The sequence below is a fragment of the Trifolium pratense genome, linkage group LG7 (genome assembly GCF_020283565.1).
Source record: "Trifolium pratense cultivar HEN17-A07 linkage group LG7, ARS_RC_1.1, whole genome shotgun sequence".
NCBI lineage: Eukaryota > Viridiplantae > Streptophyta > Magnoliopsida > Fabales > Fabaceae > Trifolium > Trifolium pratense.
In genome coordinates, this window is record NC_060065.1 from 27,921,083 (window position 1) to 27,935,194 (window position 14,112).

General features: G+C 38.0%; 1 non-coding gene across 1 annotated transcript; it reads right to left on the reverse strand.

The window, feature by feature from the left end:
• Positions 1-914: 914 nt before the first annotated feature.
• LOC123900264 lies at positions 915-1,021 on the reverse strand. Its single transcript, XR_006805910.1, has one exon. It is a non-coding gene; the product is annotated as a small nucleolar RNA R71 (small nucleolar RNA).
• Positions 1,022-14,112: the final 13,091 nt, after the last annotated feature.

Below are 14,112 nucleotides of genomic sequence, written 5' to 3' on the forward strand. Positions count from 1 at the left end.
TGAGGAGCTAGTGTAGGCTACCTTTGTATAGTTTTGTTAAGTTAGTTTGGTTGTGATGTATATTAGTGCTCTGGTATGTTGTAACATCGAGTCGGGGATCGTTTGTATTCCGTCGTATATCGATGTGAACATCTTAACTTATGTTTTATGTAAATGAAATATCTTTTGAACTACTTTGTTCATTGCTTTGAAAATCCTTTATTTAATGTTTTCCGCTGCGACGTTTCGTGTCATGTGCACGGTCGTTTTATAAAAATGTTTTCCCGTAGCGCTCCGGCTACTTATCTTTAAAAAGTTTTTAAGATCACGTTTTTAAGGGTAGTTAGTTCGGGGTGTTACAGGCGCCGTTGCCGGGGACTAATTTAGTAAATTTTCGCTAATTAGTTTTTAATTTGTGACGATTAAGGCAACCCTTTTCCTTAGGTTGTATGCCCAATACTCGTAACTCCGAGGAACCATTACAACAACCTATACCCGAAATAGAACGTTTTATTCATTTTAAACGTCGAATCCGCGAACTTCAAAACCTCTTACCCATGGCTAACAACGCACGTCCTCTTAGGGACTACGCCGTTCCTTCCGAAGAAGAACCGCATTCGAGCATCGCGCCCCCTAACATCGAAGCAAGAAACTTCGAGTTGAAACCCGCTTTGTTGCAAATCGTGCAACAAAACCAGTTCTCTGGTTCCCCTACGGAGGATCCTAACCTCCATTTATCAGTGTTTGTGCAGTACGCAGACACAATCAAAGCCAATGGTGTCGAACCCGAAGCTATATGACTCCGTCTTTTCCCGTTTTCTTTAAGAGATAGAGCTAGAGCTTGGCTCCAAGCTCTACCTTCGAACTCCATCACTACATGGAACGAATTGAAGAAACAATTCTTGGCTAGATACTTCCCGCCAAGTAAGACAGCTATGCTAAGAGCCCAAATCAACGGATTTAGGCAAAAAGAAGGTGAATCACTTTTCGAAGCATGGGAAAGATACAAGGACATGATGAGACTCTGTCCACACCACGGTCTAGAACAATGGCTCATAATCCATACCTTCTATAATGGGCTGCTTTATAACACAAGACTAACCATAGATGCAGCCGCCGGTGGAGCACTGATGGATAAACCATACCAAGAAGCCACCCAGCTTATAGAAAACATGGCCCAAAACCATTATCAATGGGGAAGCGAACGCGCTGCTATAGAGAAATTCCAAACAAAAGGTGGTATATACGAAGTAAGTGGCATAGACCATGTCAACGCCAAAGTAGAAGCCCTTACTCAAAAGTTGGAGAGTTTAACCCTGCCAACCACATCCACCGTAGCTGCAATCCAACCAAATTGCGAAGTATGTGGAATCCCTGGTCACGTACCATCTGATTGTTCTATATTAGCCGGACTCGACCAAGTGCATTATGCCGCTCTGTCCAATAACTATAATCCTGGCTATAAGAACCATCCTAACTTATCTTATAGGAACAATAATACACTCAATCCTACTCAAGCCCCTCCAGGTTACCAAAAGCAAGGAGCACAACCAGCCGCACCTTATCCACCAAGGAAGTCTAACTTCGATATTATGATGGAAAAATTCTTAAACCAAAACATTCACACTAATGAATTGGTAAAACAATTAGCAACTAAGGTAGATGCCCTAGCTACCCATAACAAAATGCTAGAAACACAGATTTCCCAGGTGGCACAACAACAAGCAACTATTGCCGCCCCAGCCGGCACATTCCCAGGACAACCCGAGCCTAACCCAAAAGGGCATGCGAATGCCATACATGCTATAATCACAAGAAGTGGAAAGGAGTTGCAAGGACCACCAGATTCTGGAGTAAAAAACTCAGAAAGCGCTAAGATAACCAACAAGGAAGCCGAGAGTAGTGAACCACCAAAAGAGCCTGAGAGAGAATCCGAAAATCCCCAATTAGGAGATAAGGAGGGGACAACTAAAAAGCTTACGCCTGCTGCACCACCTGTTTACAAAACACCTATCCCTTTTCCTCAAAGATTAGCTAAGACTAAAACTGAAGGACATTTTAAGAAATTTGTAGAACTTCTGAAGCAACTAAACATAACCATACCTTTCTCAGAAGCAATAACACAAATGCCTACATACTCAAAATTTCTTAAAGAAATTCTATCAAACAAAAGGAAATTAGATGAGGATAGTACAGTCGCACTTACCGAAGAATGCAGTGCCATATTCCAAAACAAAATGCCACCTAAACTTAAGGACCCAGGAAGTTTTTCAATTCCCTGCGTAATAGGCAACTACGTAATAGATAAGGCACTATGCGACTTAGGAGCAAGTGTTAGTCTCATGCCCCTCTCAATCAGCAAAAAGTTAAAATTGAGTGATCTAAAACCTACTAGGATGTCGCTTCAACTAGCAGACCGTTCAGTTAAATACCCTGTAGGTATCCTAGAAAATATTCCAGTAAAAATCGGCCAACTCTATATCCCTACCGACTTTGTAGTAATGGACATTACGGAAGATTCATGTATTCCAATCCTTTTAGGAAGACCATTCCTAGCCACTGCAGGAGCAATAATAGACGTTAAGCGAGGAAAACTTACACTAGAAGTAGGCGAAGAGAAAATTGAATTTATTCTTTCTAAATTCATGCAAACACCAGCTGTCGAAGACACTTGCTATGCCATAGACATAATTGATGAGTGTGTTAAGGAAATAGAGAAAGAACTACCTCAAGAAATAGAAATTCTAGAACCTCCTATAGATGAAGGCCAAGCTTCACTAAAACTTAGTGTAGAAGATAACTTGAGAGAGGAACCTCCATTCGAACCCAATCTCACGCCGGAACCTAAACAATCTTCGCTAGAACTCAAACCGCTACCCAAGAACCTTAGGTACGAATATCTAGACGAAAATCTGAGTCGCCCAGTCATAGTGAACGCTGACCTAGACCCGATAGAAACAGAAAAATTATTAGATGTCTTAAGAAAATATCCTTCTGCCTTAGGTTACAACATCTCAGACTTAAAGGGAATTAGTCCCTCTGTGTGCATGCACCGAATCTTATTAGAGGAAGATGCAAAGGCTTCGAGAGAACACCAAAGAAGGATAAACCCTATCTTAAGCGAAGTAGTTAAGAAAGAAGTGCTGAAACTCTTAGACGCAGGCATAATATATCAAATATCTGATAGCAAGTGGGTCAGCCCTGTTCATGTAGTACCAAAGAAGGGAGGACTAACAGTTGTCAAAAACGAGAAGGGAGAATCTGTACCTAAGCGAGTGGAATCAGGATATAGAATGTGCATCGACTATAGAAAATTAAACAAAGTCACTCGGAAAGATCATTTTCCTTTACCGTTCATTGACCAAATGCTCGAGCGTCTAGCTAAACACTCATATTTTTGTTATTTAGACGGATACTCTGGATTTTTCCAAATCCCGATACACCCCGACGACCAAGAAAAGACCACCTTCACATGCCCTGTAGGTACCTTTGCCTATAGACGTATGCCTTTTGGATTGTGTAACGCCCCTGCAACCTTCCAACGATGTATGATGGCGATATTCGCAGATTTTATAAACAATATCATGGAAGTATTCATGGATGATTTTTCTGTGTATGGGGAAAGTTTTGAAGGATGTCTCGCTAATTTAGAATTGGTATTACAAAGATGTGTTAAAGTCAACCTAGTACTCAATTGGGAGAAATGTCATTTCATGGTTCGTGAAGGACTAGTATTAGGACATATAGTTTCTAATAGAGGAATAGAAGTGGACAAAGCTAAAATTGAAGTAATAGAAAACCTTCAACCTCCAAAAACCATTAGGGACATAAGAAGTTTTTTAGGACACGCAGGTTTTTATCGTAGATTCATAAAAGACTTCTCTAAAATAACTAAACCCTTAACAGGCCTTTTAATGAAAGACGCCGAATTCATCTTCGACGACAAATGTATGGAAGCATTCCAACTCCTCAAGCAAGCCTTGATTTCCGCACCTATAATGCAACCTCCTGATTGGAGTGAACCTTTCGAAATCATGTGTGACGCCAGCGATTACGCCGTAGGAGCCGTTCTAGGACAAAGAAAGGATAAAAAGCTACACGCTATCTATTATGCAAGTAGAACCCTAGACGCGGCACAACTAAACTATGCTACCACCGAAAAAGAACTCTTAGCTGTCGTATTTGCAATCGACAAATTCCGCTCATATTTGGTGGGATCTAAAATCATCATTTACACCGATCACGCAGCAATCCGATATCTTATGAGTAAAAAAGATGCAAAACCAAGACTGCTAAGATGGATACTGCTGTTACAAGAGTTCGACCTAGAAATCAAAGATAAGAAAGGCATAGAAAATACGGTAGCAGACCACCTATCTAGACTAGATAATATTAGGAAAGAACATATCCCAATTAACGATGACTTCCCTTGTGATAGACTGATCGCTCAGTTAGATCTCTCCTTCGGCGAAGAAAAAGCTGGCAAGGAAGAAACAGAAACCGCTCTAGTCCAAACTACAGCCCCCTGGTATGCTGATTATGTTAACTACATAGCTGCCGGAATAATACCTCCTGAATTATCTTATCAACAAAAGAAGAAATTCTTCCATAATGTTAAACAATTCTATTGGGACGAACCCCTTTTATTTAAAAGAGGCGTCGACGGAATTTTTCGTCGATGCATCCCCGAAGAAGAAATGGAGAGTGTCATTACCCATTGTCATTCCTCACCTTATGGAGGGCACGCAAGCACTTCTAAAACCGCTTATAAAATTCTACAAGCCGGCCTCTATTGGCCTAACCTTTTTAAAGATGTTCACACGTTTATTGCAAAATGTGACCAATGTCAGCGTACGGGAAACATCTCAAGAAGAAACGAAATGCCACTCACAAACATCCTTGAAGTAGAAATCTTCGACGTTTGGGGTATAGATTTTATGGGACCCTTTCCATCCTCCATGGGTAACAAGTTCATACTCGTAGCAGTAGACTATGTGTCAAAATGGATAGAGGCAATCGCCTCTCCCACTAATGATACACGAGTAGTCGTTAAGTTGTTTAAGAAAATTATTTTCCCTAGATTTGGAGTCCCCCGGTTAGTCATAAGCGACGGCGGCTCTCACTTTATATCCAAACAGTTAGAAAACCTATTAAAAAAATATGGAGTGAGACATAGAATTGCAACCCCATATCACCCACAAACAAGTGGCCAAGTAGAGATCTCTAATAGAGAAATCAAAACAATCCTAGAAAAAACCGTATCCACTTCTAGAAAGGATTGGGCCACCAAACTGGATGATGCACTTTGGGCATATCGAACCGCCTATAAAACACCCATAGGGACAACTCCATTTAAACTCATCTACGGAAAATCTTGCCATTTGCCGGTAGAATTAGAACATAAGGCCTATTGGGCAGTTAAAGCCCTTAATATGGATTACCAAGCTGCCGGAAGAAAAAGGATTTTAGAATTACATGAACTAGAGGAACTTAGACTAGATGCTTACGAAAATGCCAAGATTTACAAAGAAAGAACTAAAAAATGGCATGACGGGCATATATTGAGAAAAGAATTCAAGGAAGGGGAACTTGTACTTCTCTTCAACTCTAGGCTAAGATTATTTCCTGGAAAACTACGTTCCAGATGGTCAGGACCATTTAAAATAACTAGAGTTTTTAAAAATGGGGCCGTAGAAGTCAAGAACGGATCAAACGAGACATTCATTGTTAATGGGCAACGTTTAAAACATTACTATTTCCCTAACGATAGAGATCACTACTCAAGTTTAAAGTTAGATGATCTCCCACTTGAAACCTAAACGTTGACCGGATTACTGTCGAGCTACCGACATTAAACGAAGCGCTGCATGGGAGGCAACCCATATTTGTATTTTCCATTTTTCATATACTTTATTTTTATTTTTAGATGATCAGCACTAACTTGTATGATTGTTTTCTCTTACTGAAAATAGCAGATACTGAATTAATTTTAAACGAAATGGAGGACAAAATGATAGTTAAGTTCAGAAGCGCCACACAGAAGCAGCGTTACGAAGACCTTTCCCACCGAGTGACATCATTCCATGCTTTTCCAGACAGTTACGCCTTAGTAGCTTTAGGAATTTCTGAGAGCGTGAGATTCTTGATTAACCAACTAGGTTGGGACCGCTTCACTTTTTCCAACCCACCCACCTACCGAAATCTGACTCTGGAATTCCTGAGTGCATTTAGGTATGAGCCGACACGTGGAAATCCCATACATGGAGGTCTTGTCAGTTTTAGATTGTTCGGAAAATCCTACCATCTTACCACCCGAGAAATAGCTGAATACCTAGGAGTGCCTTGTGGCCCAGATGCTTTCACTAAGATACAAGAAGATACTTTTATGGAAAGTGAGCTTCAACGCTTCTGGGGCAGCATTTCGGGCAACCCTAACTCACCCCCCGATGAAAGACTAAGCACAGCAATCCATAACCCGGCAATAAGATACTTCCACATGATTATTGCCCACACTTTCTTTGGAAAACCCTCCAACGTCACAACCGTCAGTAGGGAAGAACTGTTCATAATGTTTTGTGGATCACAAAGTCGACCACTCAATGCTGCATCCTTCCTACTTGACAGCTTAGCCAAATTCACCAAAGACCCAACTCGCCACATAGGCATTGGTGGTTTTGTCACCATCATAGCTAGAGCCTTAGACCTCTACACCCCCCTGTCACAGATTGACCTCTCTATAGGAGTAGAACCCATGGGAATTGAATATTGCTTCAACAACCACCTGATTGGAAACCTTGGCCCTGATACCTTCCAGTTATTGATCAACCTTGAGCCTGTTCATGAATTCACTCTGCCGTACAATACCAAAACTAGTGTACACGATAAAAAGAACTGGCTCTATAACTTGGAGGGACTAGATGAAACTGACCCCGAAACACCACCATTTTACTACATTCTTAATGACCCAGAACCACCACTTTTCTTTTACACACCTGCACCTCCATCACCTACCCCTACAGCTGCTTCTACCTCACCACCTGACTGTGGAGTTGCCATTGCCGGCATGCAGAAAGAACTCGTTGCTCTTCGTACGGATCTTGCAACTTTAAAAGAAGACTTCCATAGATTCATGGACTTGGTCATAGAACAGTTCGATCAATGCTCGAACCAGATACGCGCCATTCAACTGCCTCCCGCTGCGCCACAACCAAGTGGCTGACGACAAGCATCTGTCTATTTTCTTCTTTCGCGCCGAAACACCTCTTTGAATAAATTTGCGCGAAAGAAAACATTTATTTCCCGCTTTCAGTATTTTATTTTTTATGCATCCAAACTATTTAATTTTCCTGCATAAATTTCTCAATTAGATACAATTACTTTATTCTGGTATTAATAAAGTATGCACGTATTTTCATATTAGATTTCCTTTTTCTGCATGTTTCTTCTATATATATATACTTTTCAACTTAGTTAAATTTTTCTTACGATACTGCTTTGCTACTACTACTATGGTCAACAAGCTACACTTAATTTTCTGCAAAAGTATCATCTCCTTTACACTGTTTTGGATAACTTGGTAAAAATAACCGGTATTTATTTATTCCTATATGTTTAAAAAAAAAAAAAAAAAAAAAAAATTTTATCTTGATCAAAAATATAATTATTATGAACATGCAAACTCATGTGACCTGCAAGGCTATATAAAGATTCCTTCATTGTTTCACTACTACACGCCATGCATTCCCCTATATAATTTAATACTATTTGAGTCCCATGCACGACAACAGCAGCAACTCGATCGCGTCATTTATGACATAAGCGATTTGAGATTGCAATTTGACAACTTTCAGAGATACCCGCAGCCTCCTCCATGATTCACCATTTTTCAGGTTACACGTTCCTTTCCTTTCTTTAAGTCACAACATTGGGGACAATGTTAGATTTAAGTTTAGGGGAGGACTTTACTGTTTTTATTTTCTACTTTTCAGTCTAATTTTATTTTAGTCTAATTTTCCTTTTTGCAAATAAATTTTTTCGGGTTATTTTAAACTTTTTTCCAAAATCTTGAGCCATAACAAAAAAATAATAATTTGAGAAGCAATACAATTTTGATTTTCCAAAAGTCACTGACAAAATTAAGTTATGAGCATATTTTCATACTAGCTATATCATTTTAACACCATAAATTTCTTAATTATGTAGATCAATTCTGATATTTGCCTTACCCGAGCTTAAATTTCTTGACTTTACTAATCCTTGAGTAAACCATTAGGTAGTCGGCACCATCTAAGATCACTATCTAAGTGGTAGAGTCGACGAATATAAGTGAATGATTTCGAAAAAAAAAAAAAATGATGATGATAAATAATAACAAAGGTAGTATAAATCTGAAAAGAGGGACTACGCATTCTAAGTCAGGTGACCCTCACCCGGTCATTTAGCCCAACTGCGAATCACCTCCAAGATATAAAGCTATCCTATGTCAAAAAGGGCAATAAATAATATGAAAAAGAATCGGATCATAATCACTAACAGACTCACTACCATGTGTGTGTGAATAGATAACGGGCTTAATGTGATTACCAAAGGTTTAAAAGGGATGAAGAAAGATGAGATTAAAGTTAAGTTCGGGATTGGCAAAATAGTTCGGAACGGTCTATATAAGGAAGAAATTCATGATCATATGTGATTTGTGTTTTTATGATATCTTTAGTGTGATGAATGAACTTGCTTGTTTTATTTGGTCAACATTAAAATAGGTGACTAAAGGGACGTCTTATGTCATGTTTTCTCTATCACTAAATGATATATCTTTTTGCTTGAGGACAAGCAATGGTTCAAGTTTAGGGGAGTTTGATAACACCGAAAAATGCACTATTTATTTAATAAAATTAGCTTAGTATTTTACTATTTCTCTGCATTTTTCGTAGTATTATTACTATTATTTTTATGTATTTCAGGAATGTCCGGAAGCTACCAAAATAAATGCTAATAAAGAATTGGATCGGAGCAGGAAGTAAAAAGGGGGTGCATGCCAAGGAAAACAACTAAAGCAAAGAAAGAAAGGCCCAAGGCCCAAACACCAAACATATGGCGCATGCCATAAGTGATGGCCACACGTGTGCTTTTTCATAGGCACTTACTAACAAACATTCACGGTGGTCCCCACATGATTTCAAGGCAAAAGCAGATATGTTAACAACAACTCATCATCACGTGATGCTATCTTCAAGCAACTATCGTTTCCAATTTTCACGCAGCTCTATCCCTTCCTATTCTCACGCCAACAACCCACTACTCAGGAACAAAAAAATCTGTTTTCTCAGCCTATAAATAGATGGCTTTAGTTAGATTATTTTTCACGCAAAAAATTTAGAGAATTAAGAGAAAAGCAATTTACTTCTTTTGCATTCTGTTCAACTCTGTATTGCAGCAACTTGTTCCGGTTCCTGTTTCCTGTTCAATTCCAGTTTCGGTTTTGTAAGTTACATTAATCAATATATTTAGTTTCATTTTCCAAATTTCAGTTACTGCTTACTTTAATTATTTTAATTCCTGTCTTGTTTTATTTGCTACTGTTATTGCATGTTCTTTAATTTTCCAGCACCAATAAATATATTGCAGTATCCATATCTATGTTTTCTTCTTCCCGTAACTATTATTATTATTTCATGCCTTTATTTGTAATTATGTCCAACTAATTTAATATAACTGGCATGTGAAATAGGAGTCTGATATGAGTTCGGTAATTAAACTGTGAACTAAATTTTCAAGTCTAGTTTTCTGTTTCAGTTTTTTAAATAAACAATAGATTATAATTTTGCACGATCAGTGAAAATTAATTAAAGTATGAATTAACAGAACGATTGTTTGAAATTTATACTAGATAGTAAAAACTGAACATTAACTTTAATATCGCGACAGCTCTTTAAGGTTAATTAAATTATATTAGTTTTCAAAAAGTATTTTATGAATTAATGATTGAGCGACAGCAAAACATCTTATTTATATAATATAATATAAGTCCAACAGTGCTATGGCATGAGTTCTATATTTTTAAACTAGTATCGTTTTGTGAAAACTAGACCCTTTTAGTAAATTTAATTGATTTCCAAACAATATTTTTTATAAGTAAATGTTAGAGCGAAAGTGATACATTTATTTTATCATTATATAATATAACTCAACAGCGCGAAAGTGTGAGATGAATATTTTTAAATCAATTTAAAAGACTAAACTTTTCAAAACACAGTGTTTATTACCGAACCCATTGAAGTACCTAAAGTAACATTCCAGTTAGTTAAATCCAATTTATTTAAAACAAATTTTTAATAGTCAGTATTGTTTAATTTATTTTACAAACCCCTTTTAATCATTATTAAGCCTTAACCTTACATTATATTAAAAACATAAGCGAAATTTTAACAAATAGTCCCTGTGGGATCGATAATCTTTTATAACTACACGATAAGTCTGTGCACTTGCAGAAATATCGCATCACAACCTTTGGTGATGGAGCAAAAGGAGAGATTGTGGGTATAGGAAAGCTAAGCAACAATAGCTTGCCTAAACTTGATAATGTTTTATTAGTAAAAGGATTGACTGCTAATCTGATCAGCATCAGTCAATTATGTGATCAAGGCATGAAGGTAAAATTCACTAAGTCTGAATGTTTAGTTACAAATGACAAGGGTGACTTGTTAATGAAAGGTGTTAGATCAAAGGACAATTGTTATTTGTGGGTTCCTCAAGAAGAAGCTAATGTGTCAACCTGCTTGATAACCAAATCTATGATGAAATCAATAAATGTGGTAATAAATGATACACTAGAAGGAATTGTGCTAGATGCTGCAGATGTTGCTACAACATCTCTCCCACATGATGATGCTCCTGAGATAGTTGAAGAAGGCATTGTGACTCTTGAGAATATTGCTACTAAAGAAAAATTTGCTGATAATTTTACTAAGGCTCTATATGCAGTTCAATTTGAAAAATTACGAGGCAAACTTGGTGTTTGTCTATTTGAAGAGTTATAGCAATTATTGCAAGTGTGGCGTGCAGTTTTCTCTTCAATTTATTTAGTAATGCACGCTGTTATGGGTAATGTTGAAACATCTGAAGATTTGGTAAGAATTGTGTGTTTGTTGATGATAAGGATGTTTCTTGTGGTGAGAAAGTATTTGTCAGAGAAAGTTATATGGTGTTCTCCCCTGCTGTGTTTAACATTTATTGGTAATGATATTAGCGCTCTAACTGAGGTCAAAGATGACTTTGTGTTGGAACATGTCAAGAAGAGTGTTCCTGAGAAAGATGCTGCACATGATGCTACAACATCTGCAGCACGAGAAAATTTGGAAAACATCGTGATACCCGAGTCTCCAGACGATGTTATTGTTCCTGACAAAGAAAAGGGTTCTGAAGCAACTACTACTGATAATATTTTTGTTCATGATATCTATGTGATCCCTTATGTTGATGATAGTGGTAAAACTATGTTTGTTCCTTTGAATGTTGATGAATCTGCTGAGAAAGATTCAAATGTTATTTATGTGGACAATCTCAACCTTACTGAGAGGACTCCTGCTTCTAGTACTAGGAGGTTAAGATGCAATGCTGGTAAGAGTGTGCCTGTTTCTAATGTTCCTGTCAAGACTGCCAAGGAAAAGAAAATCTATGGTCTTAAAAGACAGTGGAGTAAGATTACCAGGCCCTCTGAGCCAAAGAAGAAGCTTTTGAGGAGGAAGATTATTTCCTCTAGTGATTCAGAGTTTGAGGAAGACCAACATGCTACTACATCGCCTGCAGCATCCTCAAAGAAGTCTGTGAAGAAAAAGAGGATCCCTCAAGATGTATCCCCTGTACCCATTGACAACATTTCCTTTCATCATGTTGAAAATGTTGACAGGTGGAAATTTGTGATGAAAAGAAGGCTTGCTGTGGAAAGGAATTTAAGTGAAGTTTTTTTTTACAATGCCAAAAGCTTGTTGATTTGATTAATGCAGCTGGATTGATGAAAACTGCAACTGGGCTCCAACTACTCATTCCAATACTGTGGCTACAGGTTTGGCTAGATTTATATATGTTGTAGGGACCAGATCACCTTTTGCCTTTGGTTCTTATATTCTTGATGAAACTGTTCTGCATGGTAAGTCATGTACTGTGAAGATGCCTATAGTCTTTCCTACATTGATGTGTGATATTGTTCTGGCACAACATCCTGGCATCTGTACTGAGGCTGATAAGAGAGGTTGTGATTTGTCTTTTGATTTTAGACTGTTTGAGTAACACATGCTGTAGACTGTGCTGCATCATCTGTCAATCAGTCAACTGATGTTTTGCCTATAAAGCAAATGATTGTTGACCTCAAGGTGTTCTCCAATGTCAGTCCTGGTGTTCTTGATGGTAATGCAGGTGGTGATACTGAGGTAGAGGAGGAGGACTCTGACGCAAGTCCTTCTATGTGACCTGCTTATGCTTTATTTGCATATCCTTTTGGATTTTAATTTGTAGGGCTACGCCCTGATGACTCTCTGGGTTGTAACACGTACAATCCATGTCTTTTGGCTCCGATACTCCAGGTTTTCTATGCCCTGATGGTCTGTCATATGCACTTTATGAGTTCCTATGCTCTGATTCTCTCTGCACTCTATGTTTCTCTATGATCTGATAACTCTGTGGAAGTTCTGCTCCTACTGTGTGATACTGACTTTATTTGTCAGAATTTATGGCTAAAAAGGGGGAGTAATATCTGTTGTGCATAATGTGATGAAGAATGCTAATGATGTGATGAAGAATGCTATAGCATCTAGTATAGCATGTTGTTGGTTTTATGTGATATGCATGTTTTGAGGGGGAGTGAAGTTTATGCATATATTGAGGGGGAGTAGGTAGAATTTACTTTTCTACTACTTATGATATGCATGCTTATATAGGAATTTATTTTTCCTATTATTTTTCCTATTATCTGTGGCGCTGCTTAAATTTTAAGGAGTTTATTTCTCCTATCTTGAATCCACTATGTGAGAGTTTATTTCTCTCTGTCTGTACTTTGAGGCTAAGATGTGTTATGTTCCGCTGTTGCATGCCTCTGATGCTTACGTGCTAGCTATCTTTTCATCTGATGAATTTCCTACTTTCTTTCTTAGTTGTGTGCTTATGTTGACTCGAAGGAAAGTTCAAATAGCTTAGCATCGTTCTACTTTCTTTCCTAGTTGTGTGTTTATGTTGACTCGAAGGAAAGTCTAGACAGTATCTCTCCATGCACTGGGCCAAAGTTGTTTTAGCCAAAATTTGCCAAAGGGGGAGATTGTTGGGTTTTGTGTTTGGCTACATTTTGTAAAAGCCAACTTTGCCAGATGCTGGACAAAGATGCTGCAGCATCCTCGTACAGCATCCTGATGCTCTGTTTTAAGTGCAGAATTTTTTCTGTCAATCTCGTTCAAGATTTGCTTCAAATATTAATTCCAGCACGTGTGTATATGCAAGACGAGACTTACTGCACAAGAATTGTCCAAGTCGGCCTAAGGAAAGTTATTAAAAACAAAAATATAATTATATTATATTTTTGTTCGCTTTTTTTTGTTTGGTACAACACAAAACATATTTTCAATTTTAATCTAGGTTTGGCCGCAGCTGTTGCAAGGGTTTCTGTCTGCAACCCTAGCTTGCCCATCAAGACATTGAAGACTATAAATATGTGAAGCCTCAAGCTATTATTTTCATGTATTCTAAACCGTGTTTTTACAAAGTGTGAATTTTTAAGGTTTAGAGTTTGTGTCTTTTGTCAGCCTTTCTTGTGTCACTCTGATACAAGTTTAGGACTGTGTTTTTATTGTTAATTGTAAGCTACTCCTAAGCTTTGAAGCACAGAGTTAGTGTGTGTGATTCACTCATAAGCTTTTAAGCAAGAGTGTGGTCTAGTTTCTAGGAGAGTGTCTCCATCTTGATCGTTATTATTGACAGCAACATGGTACGTGTTGTTAGAGGGAATTTGGGACGGGGTCTCATTATCTAAGAGGTTCTTAGATAGGATTGCACGGGTAGTGTCTAGGCGATAAGTCAAGTACCGGGTGTTGGTCGAGGGCTTTGAACTAGAGCTATTATAGTGGATTCATTCCTGGATTGGTATCCCCC